Source organism: Micropterus salmoides, unplaced genomic scaffold (assembly GCF_014851395.1).
Source record: "Micropterus salmoides isolate LMB-PRFRI ecotype aquatic unplaced genomic scaffold, ASM1485139v1 Ms_hic_scaffold_16, whole genome shotgun sequence".
Classification (NCBI taxonomy): domain Eukaryota; kingdom Metazoa; phylum Chordata; class Actinopteri; order Centrarchiformes; family Centrarchidae; genus Micropterus; species Micropterus salmoides.
In genome coordinates, this window is record NW_024040707.1 from 20,056,219 (window position 1) to 20,063,476 (window position 7,258).

A 7,258-nucleotide genomic window follows, 5' to 3' on the forward strand; every position below is an offset into this window, starting at 1 on the left:
ACTTTGTCAAAACTCTGCAGTGCAGTGCCGCATCACCACTTCCAACAAATTAAAGCAACTATCTGCAGGCAAATACGCCTCTTCTGCTCTTCTACAAAGTTGCACTGCTTTTCTAGTTGCTTTCAGTGGGGGAAAAGACAAACCTCTAAGCAGAGCTAAAAGTGCTTTGAGTTCTTTCTGGGCTTAACATCATAGTGACATTGCTCTTTCATTGATAAGGTCATCAGTCTGTTGACAGGCTGCAGTGGAGAGCAGCACCAGTGATTTACACTACAGTGCTCTAGAGATGCTAAGGCAGCCAGACCATATTGTAGCAGGTGAGTTTTGCTGAGCTGGTTCCTGCCACTGCACCCAGAATCTGCCTAGTGATCAACTTCCACTACAGCAGTGATGAACTGGCATCACTCCTCCTCTGGTAAAAAAAAAAATGTTTTAAAAATTCAGAGCAGCTCTGCATAATTAGCACTCATGGACGGTGATGATTCTGCACATTTTATACATATATATATATATGTAGAGAGAGAGAGAGAGAGAGAGAGAGAGAGAGAGGATAGATAGATATGATCCGTCATAGACTAGAATTCTCTCTTATTATTAAACTGCTTTTAAATTCAGATTTGACATTCAACATTACCGTCCCAGGACAATATTAATATTTCACTAGTTTTCCATATCTATGTCCATGCATTCCCTTTCAGTCATCTAATTCACACTGATGGGCTTCATCTGTAATGGATGTGACCTGGATGTGTTACTGTGTAAGATGATTTGATGAATCAGCAGCTTTCATTCGTATGCTGTGCTGGTGCACGGCTCAAGCTCCTGTAAACTAGTCATCCACTGTGTTACAGATATAACGGGATTACTTGCTAATAAGAGCATGAATGACTAGCAGTGCTGTAGCTGAATTTGAGATAATAAGTTTCTTGTATCCATTCATTCCATTCAGACTGTAAAGACTGAGATTTTGGCATCAGCCAGGAAAGACAGACAACATGGTGAACTGCTTCTAACCGCTGGGCAGAGAGGGTGAAAAAGAGAAAGAAGTCACTGCATGCGTGCAAACTGGACATCTTTATGATCTATGATATAACAAAGGTGATCTGACATTTTTCAGTATGTTGCCATCATCCCTCACATCATCTCATCATCAGCTCTGGTTTTGTAAAGAAATCTTCTTCATGTCACACAGTAAATCAATCTTAATGTACCTCTGTGTTAAAGTGAAAGCTGTGTATGCTAACCTATTGAAGCAGGCTGAGTCATGCTGGACTTTTTTTCTGGGTTTCCCCTCTCTGTGATCCTCTGCTCCTCCCCCTCTGGTCTAGGAGCAGGCTCATACAGCCAGCAGGCTGCTGGTGGCGTGTTGGAACATGCCTTGACTTGTTGTCCTGCCTGAGTGAAGCAGAGACAGACAGGGAGGGGAGAGAGAGAGAAGAGGCTTGTGGTCAACAGTTTGCCAGTGTGAAGTGACCCACACAACAGGAAGAAGCCTGCAGCACCCGTGGACAGACTTCTGCTGATGTCAACACCAGACTCCACTCGCCGGAGAAGAGTGTGGATGGAGGAGCTCCGCTGCTGCCTCGCTGCTTGGTGAGTGTCAAAACCGTGTGTGAATAAAAGCCTTGGGCATATAATATTACAACTGAGCACTTCTGTGAGCGTCTAGGTTAATTGTTATTGCAAAGAGGAGCAGACAAAGCGCACCTCTACTCTGAGCAAAACTTCAGAAACACTAATTAGTGTGGGGAAATCAAAATGTGCTAAAAATGGGGCCTTCAGATCAACTTAATAAGGCCTGTAAGTTGACTTAAGTATAAATGGGACAACGTTCATTTGAATCTCTAAGTGCCGTGAAAGCGTCCAAGCAGAGTCGTGATGCTAATATGATGCCATGGTAACTATCTATACAAAAGGCTACTGAATGCAGAGAACTGTGATACACCCGAACACACCAGTTGCCAATCACACAGTGGCACAGTAACCTCCGCACAGACAGAGCACCACCAGTGACCCTTTCACAGGTCCCCGGGGACTCGATGATCATTGTCTGGCCACATTTGATCCTCACTGAGAAGGACAGCTGTTTTTGTTATTGTTTTCTCCTCTGTTCCCATTGGAAGCCGGTTTCCATCAGGATACCCAGCAGGCCGCCTCTCCTTCCGGAAAAGCAGAGACCAAGGAGAGAAAGAGCTCCTCATCCCTCACAAAAGATTTAAATCTGGTTAAATACAAGCAGGAGAGTGAGCTGATTTGAGTTTCTGCTCACAAAAATGTCACTCAATCATGACTAACAATGGGAGACTCAAGAAGGCCTCACTTTCGTCAGGGTTTGCGTCAAGTAGCGTCGCAAGATTACATATACTGTACATAGGAAAGCAGATAGAGACAATCTTAACTGCGTCCGATTATCCACGTAGTCACACATGATCGCAACGTGTTACTGATTAGCTCTACAGTCAAAACTCAAATACATTAATCACCCAAGTGACTCGAATAATAACAATTTAGTGTCTTATGTACTATGATCTGTGTATTTTACTTGCCTTGTGTCAAGCTTGCAGATAGTTACTGGGGCAACTCTGTTTTCTGGTAACCAGGGGTAGTGTGCACTGTGTGTAAGACTCAAAATTGAATTAACACACACTGCAGTTTGACATACAATACTGATGAGACCAATTACAACATAAAAGGTAGAAAATAAATGTGATGTCATTTGTATTGTATTAAAACGGTGGTTAAATTAAAACATCTAAAAAGCTAAATCAATGTACATACTTGTGCTACATAAACCCCAGGAGAGGCTAAACTCCAGCATCAGGCATGCCATCAGTGTGCGTGTCATGTGTAGCATTGTTCAGAATGGCTCTACAGTAAATACTAATATCATTGTTGGTCCATAAGATGATTAGGTTTATGGAATGGGACTGGAGCAGGGAAGCATGACTGTTTGAGCGTTGTTAGCCAACAGTGGAACAACCAAGAAATGCACAGTGGAGAGTAGCGAAGACGGGCAGGGATGTGAAGTAAAATGTACAGGGTTGGTGTTGTTTGGTAGCTGGGAGAGTGTGTGTGTTTTTTTAGCATCCAGAGGAATCCAGCACATTCATTGTGTGGGTAGGTCTGGGGTTGGGGTGTATACTATATGAGTACATGTGTGTCTTTGTGTTTGTCATGGTAAATCTACTGTGTTGCTGAGGAACATTGCTGCCTGTAGGATGAACATGTCATGAACTATAGACTTATTAAGGAGCAAGTCACACAGTTACCTCAATAAATGATAAACACTATGTGAATTTTATTAAACCTGACACTGTAAACATGACACCTCTATCACTTCAATTAATTTACATTAACCTTTAAGAAAAATAAATATCTGTATTACATTTTTTAAGCGTTTAGCGGTCGTGATGAGGCACCTTTATGGTTAAGTTTGACACTGGTGCCAGTAAGACACCTAAAATCGGTACAATTTATACTTTTTTGATATTTTGCTCTCTAACAAAGTAAGCCAAATTTATTTAATCTTATTTCAGGTCATCTTAATGCAAGAACACTGCCTTAGAAAACAACATTAATATATATAGATGACTTCAATATTATTAATTAAAAATAGTATGATTAAAATTGGGAAAAATAGGAAATATCTGATCAACTCGGTAAAGGAGATTAAGAATGTGACCAAAATATGTCATCCCACTTTTGGTATCTGAAAAAAAAAAGATTAAAAAAAGCACCTCATATTATTTAATTGAGCATCTGTCAAATATAACTCCTAATATGCAGCTTATATAACTTTTATCGTGTTTTGAGCTGAAACGACAGGTCGATCTGACAGAAAATTAATCTTTTGATAATCGTTTTAGCCATTTTCAAGTAAATAAAAAATATTTCCTAGTTCCAGCTGCTCTACTGCGAGGGTTTTCCTGTGCATTATGTGACAGTAAACTAAAAACTTTGGGTTTTGAAGTCTTAGCCACACAAAACAAGACATTTGACGACGCCACGTTGGATTTAAGGAAAAGTGATTGAGGAAATTCGAAAATGGATATCTCTCTAGCTCACAATCACATTTGCACCAGTATCCCGCTCCTTGCTCCTTTAACTATATGAACATTGCCTATAAGGACATAGCTACTTCTATATTAATATCTATAGTTTAAGCCTATATCTATGTCGTATCCATAAAGAACAGTTAAATTCACTTTTAACCTGGCAAACCTGAAAAGCACTTCTAGTCACTCTAAAAAATGCAATATTCATCCACACCTCATACTAGTATTTGTAAACACATTTCCTACCACTGTTTTTTGTTTGGCCAATAGTATAGAAATAGAAAGACAAAATTGTCTCAGTACAGCTGAACATATTTTGGCACAGGTATGTGAGTCCGGGCTCGTTGCTGCTGCTGTTTGCTGTCAGTGCAGTCATTCATTTAGCAAGCAGGGTGTTGTTTTCACTGGCATTCCTCAATCCTGTATTAGGGATTACATCAAGCCCTGAGCAGGAAGGAATTCCTGTCATCATGTGCTCAGTGAAGGCAGCGTCTGGCTCACCACAAAGAGACACAGATGCAGCCATCCGGCAACCAAATGCGGGTCAAGGGGTCTTTCTTTGTTAGTGCACTGTCACTTGTGTCTGTGTGTTTAAGGCAGACAAATAAATATGTAGTGTTAAGATCAGCGGGCCATGTTGTGTCCAAACTTGCACCAGAGCACCACAAAGATTTTCCTTGGAAGTTTTTAAATTAGACATTAGATAAGGTCAGTATGTTCCAACCACCAATCGAGCGAGGAATTTCAATTTATTCAACCAAAACTGCGTCATAAAATACACCAAAAGCAGAGATGGAGTTCTACAAATAGCTTTGCTACGGATTTCAACACTAAAAAGGATACGCCAGATAGAGACGCTCATCCAACTCTATGCTTTCCAAACATACCTCCCGACACCTCTACCTCCTTCATTATTCCCTCTGTTCATTTGCTAGTGACTGCAGATCGCTCTCTAGTACCCGTGTTGTCCTGTCAGCAAATCAGAGTCCACAGGGAGAGGACGCTGTGGAATGGTCAGCGGGCCCAAAAATAGCACTGCAGCGAGCAAACGCAACTGATAGCGAGAGGATTTTAGTTGCTCTCCCTTAGGTACATAAACACACATGCATTATGGTGCTCTGGATGAACAGATAGCCACACGCAGACACACAAATAGATGAGAGCTATATCAAACTGGGCTTTTTGTTGCAAAATCATGAGTCATGGCAAGTCTATTCTTAGTTCGGGGGTGTTTTTGTTTGCCCAAGTTGTGTGCACTTAAAGTGATGCTGCACAAAAGGCTAAAAGAGTATTAGGAATCTGACTGGGAAGAAGCTGTGGGTCACTTTGGGCAGCGGAGCGCAGACTTATCAATGCATCGCAGTTATATAAAACTGAGTTGGGCAGGGGAGAGTGCCTCTTTAAAACTGTTTAAGATTTCTAAAAAGAAAATGAATCTAACCAGATATTTGTTTTAATTTTACATCCATATACGACCAAATTAGGTTTATTCCATGAACTAATTTTTTCCGCTACTTTTCTTACAGAGCTTCTGGCTGTTGGCACAGAAGCACCGCACCCCCGAGGGCCTTTAGTGTGAGGCCGTTGCTGTCCAACAACCACCACCAGGAAGAAGATGGGCATGAAAGTGTGAGTGTCCGTACTGCCAGACTCACAGGTGGAGGTGCACTGCAAAGACCAGTCAGCATCCTGCCGGAGAGAGGCGGGCGGAGGGACGGGCGGTTGGACACGGCTCCTGTGGGTGTTTCTCTGGCAGTGTCTTAGCTGGTTGTTGTGAGGAGTGAGAACGAAGCAATCAGCAAGTATACTGCCGCAGAAATTCTTCGCAATGAGAAGCCCCGGGATCCCACAGCCGTCACAGGGAGAAAAGAGAAAGGGAGGCAAAACGCGTATCAGTATTGTAGCAAACATGGATCCTGCAGCTGCTACTGTGAGTTTTTACATGTGTGCCGATATTGCAATTAACTAAAAATTTGGACCTGGTACAGAATTAATTGCACATATATCGACCGAGAGCATGGCCTTTTTGTGAACAGCCTCTATAATATTTACAATTGGTGTTGTACTGTTATGATCCTCTGCTGCCATCTTGTGATTGGAAACAACCTCCCAGCATGCTTTTGTTCATTAAACACCACAGCAATTTGTAAAACCTACATAGTATTTTTTTTTTATTGAGTCTAAAATACCTTTCATTCAGAAAATATGGCTCAGCTTACCGTGACTTGAGATTCCTTATCTTTCAGTTGCAAATGCATGTTGTTTTTGTCATCAAATTTAATTTTGCTTAACAGTAATACCTCTAGTAACAAGTACTTTTTCTGGATGCGAACACATCAATAGTAGATATGAGATGCAGCCTTATCATTTCTTTATGTCATAAATTATGAAAAGGTGCAAATAAAAGTTACATCAAGACTAATATATTCATTCGCCTTGTTTGTTTTCACAGTACACATGCATTTCATAATTATGGAAAACTTGTGTTGTATAAACCACTTTGCAGTGTGTAAAAGCACTTTGAGACCCTTGAAAAAAATGACGTTGCCATATGAACGCATTAGAACTAATGAGTGCCGATGAGGCAGAACTGCTTGGATGCCAGGTGCACACTAATTTAGGTTTTCACACACACACACACACACACACGTGCAGACGCAGCTGACTGTACAGTGTGCTCCTGATTTAACATCCAAAAGAACGGCTCCTGTCTCCAGAATTACTGAAGTCGATTGACTGATAGACTAACACTTGGTGGATTTTTTTTGTGTGTATTGTAAAACTGATTGTTGTCATGTGTGATTCTGATGATCACGAGGATGTGTTCGGTTGCAGACTGCAGGAAAACTGACAATGTGCCACTGTATTGCTGCAAACACAAAAAGGGGTTGCAGTTTTTCTGGGCTGCAGCAATGCAGAAGCATTTCCCACGAGGTCCCCGCTTTATGGCTTTAAATCTTCCTACACTTCAACTCTTTGGTCACCAAAGAGTTATCTGCATTTTAATTCATTTGTATTATAATTTTTTAATGATTTTATTGCCCAAGACAGTCCCCGTTCACTGATGGTGACAGTCTCAGGGTTTCCAACAATGGAAAGCTTACATGTTGGATGGATAATGCAATGCGTTACTGTGAACTGCCTCTCACAAAAGGAAATGTGTGCTTCCCAGTTTTCCAACTGTGAAAATCTGATGTTTTAGT

The 7,258-nt window shown here is 41.2% G+C and overlaps 1 long non-coding RNA gene across 1 annotated transcript; it reads left to right on the plus strand.

The window, feature by feature from the left end:
* The first annotated feature begins 1,390 nt into the window (after positions 1–1,390).
* On the plus strand, positions 1,391–6,477 carry LOC119905605. Its single transcript, XR_005444844.1, has 2 exons — positions 1,391–1,593; positions 5,582–6,477. It is a non-coding gene; the product is annotated as an uncharacterized LOC119905605 (long non-coding RNA).
* Positions 6,478–7,258: the final 781 nt, after the last annotated feature.